Source organism: Biomphalaria glabrata, chromosome 6 (genome assembly GCF_947242115.1).
Source record: "Biomphalaria glabrata chromosome 6, xgBioGlab47.1, whole genome shotgun sequence".
In the NCBI taxonomy this organism is placed as follows: domain Eukaryota; kingdom Metazoa; phylum Mollusca; class Gastropoda; family Planorbidae; genus Biomphalaria; species Biomphalaria glabrata.
In genome coordinates this window covers 36,780,974-36,793,305 of record NC_074716.1, presented here as the reverse complement: position 1 = coordinate 36,793,305, position 12,332 = coordinate 36,780,974, and positions in this window count along the sequence as shown.

Here is a 12,332-nt window from a genome sequence, read left to right as displayed (position 1 = left end):
CCATCGCATTCGGGATCTGCCTTTGGGTCAATCAGCGCGCGTGTGTGTGGAGGCGGGGGGGGGGGGAGATCGAGTTGATGGTGATTAAGTGCACTGAACATGTGTTCTTTAAAAAAAAAATAGTCGCAGTAACGAGAGTTTGTAAAATGGAGACGTGGACAAGCCTATAGGGAGGAGGCAAGATAGAATTTTGTAGTTTCTTTCTTTAAAAAAAATATTTGATCGCAAGTTTCGTAGGCTATATAGACATCAGTTCCAAGCAGAGAAAGGAGATGTGGAGCACAAGAAACGTGAAAACAAATTTAGGCCTTATGCCACAAGGAGGACAATGGTTATAATGCTTCATGGAAGAAGTTAGATGATAGAACTATTTGAAGCATAATTTCCTATATTTTAACATGCTATTTCGCTATTTTTTACGGCCTTTCGCTCATTATGACTCCCGCGAAAATTGCGTTCGCTGATTAGGTCCGACCCCTACCGTAAGTTGACTTGAATTATAAATTTAATAGCTGATATGTAAAAAAGAGTCAAATTTAGTTTTATCGCCCAATAGCTGAGGAGTCCGCAGATGTTTTCATTTTTTAAATAAGTTTAACCATTGCGGAGTTAAAAATTCTAAACTAAAAACTGGCACAAAAGCGTTCGCCATTGGTCCTTTCCCATAACTCTCCAACCCAGAAGTTTAAAAAACAATAAACTAAGAGCAAGTATCACTGAACTATATATTATTTTGATGGCATTTAGTATGATCAAAATTTAGATTTAGTGCTAGCTTTAGGGTTAGGGTTAGAATTAGGGTTAGGTTTAGGATTAGGTTTAGAATTAGGGTTAGGGTTAGAATTAGGTTTAGGATTAGGTGTAGAATTAGGGTTAGGGTTAGAATTATTAGGTTTAGAATTAGGTTTAGGGTTAGAATTAGGGTTAGGGTTAGGTTTACTGCTAGGTTTAAGATTAGGTTTAGGGTTAGGTTTACTGCTAGGTTTTGGGTTAGGGGTTTGGGGTTAGGTTTAGAATTAGGGTTAGTTTTAGAATAGGTTTAGTGAAACCTAACCCTAACCTTAAATCAAACCCTAAACCTAGCACTAAACCTAACCCTAAACCTAGCATTAACCCTAAACCTAAATACTAAACCTAACCCTAAACCTAGCACTAACCCTAAACCTAAATACTAACCCTAAACCTAGCACTAACCCTATCCCTAAACCTAAATACTAAACCTAACCCTAAACTTAATTCCCTAAACCTAGTACTAAACCTAAATACTAACCCTAAACCTAATTCTATACCTAATTCTTATTATAAACCTAACCCTAAACCTAGCAGTAAACCTTTATATTGATCCTACTAAACCTAATTCTAAACTATAACATAGTGCTCCAAACGATATATAGTTCAGTGACATTTTTTTCTTTACTTCCTCTCCAGAACATCATAACAATATGGCGTTGCCTCTATTACAGCAATAATAAGGAACCGTAAAAACTAATTTTTTTTTTTTCGGCTTATATTAATTTGCGATGGTACAGCTTTGGAGGGTAGGTTTATGAGCCTATGGTCTACGATAGGACCACAGAAAGAACCGGATCAGGCGTGGGCGGCATAATATCGCCTATTACCAAACATTCATATTGATCTCATGTATGGTCTAGATCTAGAGAAAATAGAGTGGAAATCATGACTTTAATAGATCTATTGAGTTTTTTTTTTTTTAAATATCTTTAAATAAATAAATAGATCTAGAACCGTGTCCATAGTCTAAGTCTGGGTGTTGTAGATCTAGATTATTCTAGATATAAGAGATCTATAGATAAGTTCGGTTTTTTAAAAATGCGCATTCGAAATTTAAAATACCCAGATTTAAGTATTAATATACCCATATTGGTAGGGCCGCGTTAATCATTTATTAGATCTATTAAAGCATGTCTATATATAAAAGATATTACTATTTTAAAAATATATTATTATATAAAAGATATAGTTGTGAATATTTACCAAAAAAATTAAAATAATGAATTTTTTACTTTTGCCAATTAACACTCTGGCTGGCAAAAAGGATGACTCCCCAAAACTGTGAAAAGACGATAACTGCATGAGTTGGTTTGGAATTGTATTTTGTAAGACTAACTTAAAAAAATATCCTTCAAGAGAATAAACGAAAAAAGGTTTGTCAGAAGAAAAGCTGGCTGGACTACGCAAATTATGGACCAGCCTCTCTCTCTTGATATCTTGTTAAGAACATTGGTGACCGGGAAAAGTGGTGGATTTGGTTACGCGGGACAGATGATAATGATTTCATGTACATAAAAAAAAAAATCCAGATTTTGTGTAAAATACACAAATGTGAAAGTACTGAAAACAGCTATTTTAATGGGGTGGCCTTAAAAAAATAACTTTTGTGACGATCCCTTATTCAGGAAAATTTTATAAATCACAAAACATTGTGAGAAAATGGATGAAGTTTTTAGAGATCTAATAAAATATAGCGTAGGAAAGTTTTACTCTCATTGAAGGTCAGTCCAAGTGACTGGAGGAGTAAATTTCTTCTTTTGCATCCTCCTGAATTTCTCCATATTGCACCATGCGCGAAAAATAATGCGCGACGGCACTCCCCTAGTAAAAACTAGGAGCTGTTGTTCCATTAGTATAGTTCCATGGTTAAAACAAATAAAATGAGTTATAGTGTGCTGCCAACTATTACATAAATAAAATCTGAATACATTTAGATAAGAGGGAATGTAGACCTTTTTATTTAAACAGGAAATAGATGTACATTTTACTAGTGTGAATCTATATTATTTCTCAATATTTTATTTTGTATGTGTTGGTGTAGATTGAGTTTGTTAAGGATACATGTTTTTGTGTTATATTGAATCTGAAAAAAAATAATAAAATATAAAAAATCGGTACTAGTGCAGTTTTTTTTTTTTTTCTCATAGATGTTCTTTTTTTTTTTTAATTTGATTATGCTTTATTTCATTATGTATGTGTATGTGTATGTGTGTGCGTACGTACTTGCGCGTGTGTTTTATATGAAATTATTGAGAGTCAAAAAATACTTAGCTTACCAGGTATCTTATTAATGGTAAAACAATTAATGAGACATATTAATTCCACCATCCCCTCCTTTCTCATTCTAGGCAGGGGACTAGACTAAGGTAGATTTATCAGTACCATCATTTTAGTACATTTTAGTTTAGAAAACGATTTTAAGGCGGTAGAGGAGACAAGTGCACGCTGACACAGTACCGCTAAAGCTTAAAATCCGTCAATGTGCACATTACTTAGCTAGTCTTTGGTTTGGGTTGGACATAGTTGGCGTATAAGCAAACATTAGAGTTGCATTAAAGAATAATCCATTTGGTTTATTGGCTTGACCACATAACAGACGTTGTTACGGATAAAATTAGGCACTCTTCAATAGAGACTTAATTTAGAAGATAATTGATTTTTTTAGCGCATGTTTTATTCCGAAAATACCAACAATAACTAATTTTCAACAGAATGTTCATGAATCAAAAAAAAAAGCTGACAAACGAAAAAAAAAGTAGGCCTACAATCACAAGAATGCGGGGGAAAATCACATTATATAATTTAGGCCTGCACATCAAAGGATTCTGTGGAGGGGAGGTAGAGATTATTCCCCGCTTAATGCTTCACATCCACCACCAACACTTTAGATTAATTGTTAATATTATTTTTTAAAAATAATATATATTATGTCGCTACCTCTCTCTAATGTAAAATTCAGCCACTCATAAGTCAGTAGTAAATGCAAAGTCAAGTTTGAGGGTAGAGTATTGAATTTTACCATTTCAGCCCCCCCCCCACCTTAAACGATAAAGCAAAAGATTCCGATGATAGATACAGAGTCGGATCGGGTGTGATGACGATAAATATAATCGCCTTATCCCAAACTACCTTAACCTTTAAGATGTGCTTGTGGAAGGGAAGGCAGAAAAGAATGATAAATTTGTCAAATTCAGATAAATCTAACAAAAAAAAAAAAAAGACAAATCGGGAATTTTTTTTTTATTTCTAAGAATTATTACACAACTACAACTACAATTTTATATACCCTGGGAGTGTAGTCAGTGTATCAAGTGGAACAGATGAAGACATTAAACGTCGTATAAATCTAGCGCGTCAGACATTTACTGATTTACACAGCTAAAACCAACCTGACTGTAAATCTCCTCACATCTCAAACAAGACTAAACTAAGAATCTTTAACTCTAATGTCAAGGCTGTCCTATTGAATGGTTCGGAAACATGGAGAACAACTGAAGCGACAACAAAAATAGTACAGACCTTCATCAACAGATGCCTGAGAAATATCGTAAAAATACACTGGTACGACAAAGTAGAAAACACCAAACTGTGGGAGATGAGTGGGCAGAAAAATATAGAGGTGTAGATCTTAGAGAGGAAGTGGAGATGGATTGGTCACAAGAGAAAATGCCGATAGAGATCTAAAGACTGTTTTTGACAGTAGAAGTTCCATGTAAGCAAGCACTGATAGTTACTTTCATTGGCCTACAGTGACAGGATTGCGCAATGCATCTGGCCTTATTCGGCACCTTCGACACGCCCAGTACACAAAGACCTGGACTTCATCATTCTCTGGTCAATCTGTTGTTTCCCGATCAAAGGATCCAGCTATACACACCAGGCTGTCCTATTGAATGGTTCGGAAACATGGAGAACAACTGAAGCGACAACAAAAATAGTACAGACCTTCATCAACAGATGCCTGAGAAATATCGTAAAAATACACTGGTACGACAAAGTAGAAAACACCAAACTGTGGGAGATGAGTGGGCAGAAAAATATAGAGGTGTAGATCTTAGAGAGGAAGTGGAGATGGATTGGTCACAAGAGAAAATGCCGATAGAGATCTAAAGACTGTTTTTGACAGTAGAAGTTCCATGTAAGCAAGCACTGATAGTTACTTTCATTGGCCTACAGTGACAGGATTGCGCAATGCATCTGGCCTTATTCGGCACCTTCGACACGCCCAGTACACAAAGACCTGGACTTCATCATTCTCTGGTCAATCTGTTGTTTCCCGATCAAAGGATCCAGCTATACACACCCACCCCTCCCCTACCAGCCCCATGCCGCAGTTTCACCCCTCCCCTGACCGGCGCCTTCACGGAGGTCACGCCCAAAGACAGATGGATTGATGATAATAGATGATATATGGGAGGCAGATCTACAACAGCTTGGGTTTCGGGCATGGAGACGAAAGGCTCAGGAGAGATCTTGTAATTTTATAGGCCTACATGTATATTATATTGTTATAAACCTGGTGGTGGCACAGATGGGGGTAGTGGTGTGAGTGTAGTCAGCCGGCGCCTTCGACATTCGACGGAGGTCACGCCCTGACCCCTCCCTGCCCGCTCCCGCATTTTCACCCCACTCCCTGACCACCCTCCCAGCCCGCTCTCGCTGTTTAACTCCACCCCTGACCCCTCCCAGCCCGCTCCCAAAGTTTCAACCATTTCTTGAGCCAGTCAGTCAGTTTCAGTGACCTTGGTTACCTAGCCACATTCCTTGACTCTTGAGGCTAGATTAGAGAAGACAGTCATTTTACCTGGGATATTTCTATTAAATGAATAAATATTTATATATGAAATTCTTTTCTATAAGGACATCAGTTGTTTATTGCATGTATCCTCAAGCACAATCTAGATACAATGCAACAAGTCTCATAACACACAACATTACACTAGACTAGTCCACTAGATTTAGGCTTAGATCTATTTAAATTCAACATTCATTTCAGCTTTATTGAAAAATGTTACAAGCTGTCAGCACCTTAAATCTTCATCAAATCATTTAAAATATAACTTCATAGATCTATAGCCACTATATAGGCCTACAATAATCCCATCATATATAGGGCAATATAGGCCTAAATCTATTTAAATTCAATTTCTATGAAAAAAAAAATAGGTACCTAAATTTACGCTTTATTAATGTCATTCCAATTTTAAATATTAATATTTTACTCCCCCCCCCCCCCCAATTCCTTTTTTAAAGTACTACTTCTACTACAATAGTAAATATTCCTATTATTTCTATTTGTTTTATTTTCTCTCTCTTGCAATCCGCTATAAGCTCGCGATATTTATATAGGTATGTGAGTCTGCTCTACAGCGATTTAATTCTATTATTTCTATATGTTTTTATTTTCTCTCTTCGAATATGGTTTCAGCTGGCGATATTAAAAATCAACTAGGTTATCTCCCCCTGGAAATACTTTTTTTTAGCATTGCTTCAGCGCTGAGACATTGCAAAAATCTGGCCAGTGGTTGCCAGGTGTTGCCTAGAGACGTAAATACGCCAGCTAAAAGCGGAAATTACCTTTACATCAGTTCCAAACAGCGAAAGGAGATATGGAGCACAAGAAAGGTGAAAATTTTTTAGGCCTAATGCCACAAGGAGGATAATAGTTATAATGCTTCATGGAAGAAGTGAAATGATAGAACTAATTGAAGCATAATTTCCTATATTTTAACATGCTATTTCGCTATTTTTTACGGCCTTTCGCTCATTATGACTCCCGCGAAAATTGCGTTCGCTGATTAGGTCCGACCACTACCGTAAGTTGACTTATAACTTTAATAGCAAATTTGGAAAAAAGAGTCAAATTTAGTTTTATTGCCCAATAGCTGAGGAGTCCGCAGATGTTTTCTATTGGTCCTTTCCCATATATATATATATATATATATATATATATATATATATATATATATATATTTATTTATTTATGTCTATGATCTAACCATTACGGAGCAAAAAAAATTGAAAACTAAAAGTAGCAGCAAAGTGTTCCGTAATTGTGACTTTCTTATATACATAAATACGTACAAGTTCGTTTATTAATATGGGATATAGATATAGAGTAGAGTCACTATTGCGGAACAGTTTGCAGCCACTTTTAGTTTTCAATTTTTGGTTCCGTAATGGTTAGACCTATGGAAAAACTAAAAGCATCTAGGCATTGCCCATCCATTTTCCGATAAAAATAGACGCTTTGTTTAGTTTTTCAACAGATATTTAAATTTTACATTCAATTCGACTGAGATATGGGTAGTCACAATTACGGAACAGGATTTTTAAAGAAGTCACAATTGCGAAACATGGTAAAAATGTCGGAACAAAGCTAGTATATATAAAGCATATATTTTATTACTCTAATACTTCAACTCCTTATCCTTTACATTAATTTTATTTTATTAAAGCCTAAGACAACACATTGTCACTTTTAGATTCTCTACCTCTTCTTTAATTGTTTTTGACGTCACACTACCCTGATTTTCCTTACAAGGCTTTTTTTCCCATTATTAATATTATATATATATGGTATTATGATTTGTCTTCTTTTGGCTGGACGTATGGTAATCATAAATTATATATTATATGTAATATTATTCTCTAAATGTTTTTAAATTTATGTATACTAATACAAACTCATATTTAAATTCCGATATCTAAATCAATATGTAAATATTAAGCTAAATGATAGTAAATGCGCAGGTCAAATAAATAACATCTATAGTGTTCCACAATTGTGACTATCTTTAAAAAGGTAAAAACAGGATAAACACCTCCTAATTTTTTAAAAATTGAATTCCTGGTAGATAGCCATGAAATGAAATTTTTCCTTATCCATTTATAAACCGAAAAATATGTGTATCATGCAGATGATGTGTCATTATCATTTTTAAAAAGCCTTAAGCCATGGCCTATGCGGTTCTCCTGGTACGTGAAAAATAATGAACGATTCCACACCTGTCAACTTTAACCTGGAGTCAAAATTAATTTTCTGCTGTGAAAGGAAAACCCTTATATTGGAAATGTAGAGAAATGGACCATGCGCAGTACCGTTACAGTAATTTAGCAGAAAATTTCAAAATAAAGTAGATTTTAACTAATTTCGACGAGCTGTTCCGCAAACATGCCTGCTCCGCAATAGTGACTCTATTATATATATATATATATATATATATATATATAGGCTATGGCTATTTTTATACTGTTGGTAATTGCTGTATTATAGTATTCTAAGCCTCAGTCAAACTTTCACTTTGTCACAAACTAACTTCACAAACTCAAAGTTTTTGTTAATTTTGAAAGTAGTCAAAAACTGAAAAAGGTTCAACTTTAAGATCATCATAGATCTAGAGTATGAAAGTATGAGTATGATATTATAATGATAGACTATAGTTATAGATCTAGGGTCATAGATGAATGAGTGTTTCTCCAGTGGGCAGTACTGGTGAAAAATACTTATAATCTAGACTAGTTGACTAGTAGTAGAGTACTGTACTAAAAGTAACTAATCTATAGTCTATACTAGATCTAATACTTCAAATAGACCTTATAGGCAAATACATGAATCTAAATCTAGGTATTCTTTGAGTTTGATAATATTGGTTCACTTAAAAGTCTATAACTCAAAAACTTCTTATGTCACAATTTTCTTTTCATTCACCACGTAATAAAGAACCAAAACCACGGTAATTTAGCGCAAAAAATGCACTACAATTCTATATAAAAAAAATGTGTGGGAATCCCGACCTTTTTAAACCGTACACATGAAAATTTAACGTAAATTTCAATTAATAAATTAATGACCTTTTTCTCCACATGGCTAAGCCAAAATCGATTCCAGATCGCCATTTTTATTGTTACATCAAAAACTATAACTCTCTTACAAAGAAGTATTCATTAAGTGGATTAACTAATTGCGCCTTTGAGACGTATAATAATTTGCCGGAAAAAAAACGAAACACTTTTTTGGCGAAAAAAAAGGGGCGTGTCGGCGGAAATTGTAACATCGCTATTCATTGCACTTAGAAATGGTTTATTATTTATAAATTGTGATATTTTGACTCATTTTGAGCTTGAAAGATGTGTAGTGGAATTTTTAAATTGTAGAAAATGTGTGAAATAGTTCACACAATGGCATCTCTCTTGATCATCATGATCATGTAACATGGAACACCTGGCTTACGTCTTAGCCTAGGTTGAAGTAATATTCTACTAAAATCAAGGATTATTGTAGAGACATTTTTGTTGAACTAGGTTAACAATATAATAATAATGTTATTGCATTATTATCATTATTCTATATCTTTTTATTTTATATTTACTTTGGTATTACTTAGATGTCGCCTTAAAAAATGCGTCACAGGTGCATCACAAAAATGTCCCACTAAAAAGGATTCTGCTCCCAATAGTGTTTCTGTTACTAAAAGCATCAATGATTAATTTGCACAGTGTAATTTTTCTTTAAAACTGTAAAAATTTATATAATTTTAGGTGAAGCACCTCAAGCGCACTTGACAAAAAGGACTGTAATATTTTTTTTTTAATCAAAGTCATTAATGTGATGGGAATTACTTTTAAAATGGTATCTCTGATGCTGCTTAGTACACAATTAGTGCCATTTTCTTGGGAAAAGGCTACATACTAATTAACAGGAGACATTAATAGACATGGTGTCCAACATTTTTTCACTGTAGCACCCGAAACACTACATGTTGAATCATACCAAGAAAATCGCAGAGATCTAGATATAAGTAGTTTTCTGACCAAAATTTTGAATTATAATAAGAATTAAGCTCAAGTTTGATCTAGAATACATAGAATACTATTTTTTAATCTAAGTTAATGTAAACCATATAATATTGTTTTATCATTGTTTGTGGTGCTTCACGGGACACTAAACAAGTCTTGATTTAGGTATAGGTCTTGTGTAGATTTAAATCTACTCTATATTTCAATTAGAGATGGGAAACGAACCCGAACCGAACTCGAACCTCACTTACGACCAAACCGAACCCGAACTTTGAAACTGCTTGGTACGAACCGAACCGAACGAACCCTCCTTTTCTTAACCGAACTAATTTTGCAATTTTTACATCCCTTTTTTATATTTTGGGTTTAAAATAAAAATTACTTCAATATTTTATTTAAATTCCAAGATTCCATTATACTTTGAAAACTTAGGAGGGGGGGTGGTGGTATTTAAAAAAAAAAAAGCGGCTCGCTTTGATTCCTATGGGTTTTTCCGTACGTGCTGACTCTCCCCTAACCTTGAATTTTCACGGGCTGTTTGCAATATTGGTTTTGAGCCGAATAGGCGCCCTCTAATTAGATCTAGATTCAAGTTCCTAGTAAGTAGAAAGTCAACATTAAAACATTGTCACTTTTATTTGAGATGACTTTTAGTTGAGAGTAGAATATTTTTTGCCGATTAGAGAGTGTAGATATAAATAGCTTCATTTTGTTCTAGTTTAAAATAAATTTTAATTATTTTCTATTAAGTGATTTATTTTTACAAAATTTTGAAGTATTCCATATTGGAATATTATCAGTGGCGTAGCAAGGGTGGGGGAGGAGGGTGAGAAATGTAAACCCCCCCGGCCCCCACTTGAGGGGGGCCCCAAATTAGTGTTTTTTTACAACAAACATTCAATATTACGCAAAATGCAGGGGCCCCCAAAGAGGTCCAGCCCCTCCCGGGCCCCCAAATGATGAAAAATTCCTAGCTATGCCCCTGAATATTTTTACTATTATTCTGTTTTGCATTGATCATCAGTATTTTTAATGCAGCGTTTCTCAAACTTTGGGTCCTCTCCCGTGGGTGGGGATGGTTAGTACCTTGAATTGGGGGATAGGGAGACGCAACTTCCTGACAAAAAGGGGTGTCAGAGAGTGTGTGTGTGTGTGTTGTCTGGTGGTGATAAGAAGAGGTTAAGCGATTGATTGGTGTTTATGCATTAAGGATGATGAAATTAGCGTAATGCAAATGTGAAACGGCAAACAATCTTGAGACATGAAAGAGTAAAGACGTTGTTTTGTGGTGACCTAGATTTTGTTTAAATATCAGTATATTTCATTAATATTACATCTCTATCACAAGTTAAATATGTGAATATTGTAATAACAGTTAGGCTATATTGAGTTGTTCACATAAGAACTTTATTTGAAAGTGCATTAAGTTTAAATGTTTTTATAAGGCTTGTCTTCGAGTCCGAAGATTAGTGAGGAATGCAGTTTTTCCCATGGCTGTGCAGGCCCAGCTGTGACCTACATATTTTGCCACATCCGGGGCAAGCATAACCACTGTTCGTAGGTGGTCGATTTAGTTTTTCTTTTCGCGTCTGCGTTTGTCCCCGGCAGTGGATATTCTTTTGGTCTCAAATGTGTGTCCCGCGGCCTTCAGGAGTGAACTCCAACTGACTCGTTCTAAGGCCACGTGCAACCAGGTGCTCTCTTCTATGTCAGCCAAGGAAAGTTGACTCCTAAGCTGGTCTTTGAAGAGTTTCCGTGGGGCGCCTCTGTAACGTTGACCACCTTTTAGCTCACAAAAAAAAAAAGACTGCCTTTGGCATACGTTCGTTTCCCATACGGGATACGTGCCCTGCCCAGCATAACTGTCGGACCATAAGAAGTCCATCTATACTATCCTTACCGGTAAAAATATAAAATGCCTATATTGGTTCAATTGTACTAGCTGTTTGTAAGCGACAAACCAACAACCAACTAACAAAGAGAGGGGGCATCGAAAAAAAAAAGTTTTATTTTTAGTGTAACTTATCTGAATATTAGTATAATTACATGTTTAAAAATTAAAATATATTAAGTGGAGATGTCATTTTATCTTCTAATAAGACCTTGTCAACCGAAGACTGCTTTTTGCGAGGCGCGTATGCACAATGTGGGTCAAAACGTTTTGAAGAAAACATTTTAAAACATCTCCGCCAGTGTGATTCTTCTACATTTTTTTTATGTCTCAGAATAGTCGAATTTCTTCCGTATATTGCAATTTATTATAGTGACGACTTATGTGTGAAAAAAAAAATCCTCGATAGAGACGTCTTTACACGAAGAATATTTCTTGAAAAAGATCACGCCCATTATAGAAGTACGTGCGCAATATGTAGGCCTACCTAGAATGTCCCTTGCATAATTCTATTGGCCAGGTCTGCCTCTTTATTATTAGATTTAATATGGCCTTTGAATTTTTTTTTTTATTAATAGTGCGTTCTGAAAGAAAGCAAATCGATATTAGCCTTTTAAAAAAATTCGCTTAGCGCCGAGTCACGCCCTAAATTAAACCACTTGCATACTTGAGCGAAAACCTACCGCATCTTTATTTCTATCTCCATTAAGAAATTTTTACAATGCTTTTAATGTATGTAGGCAGCATTATTTTGGAAAAAGTATTGCCCATAGGCCTATTATATATTGCAAAGTATTTGTTGTATGTAAAAATTCAAATAAAAAAGTTTTAACAAATAAATTGCATTAAA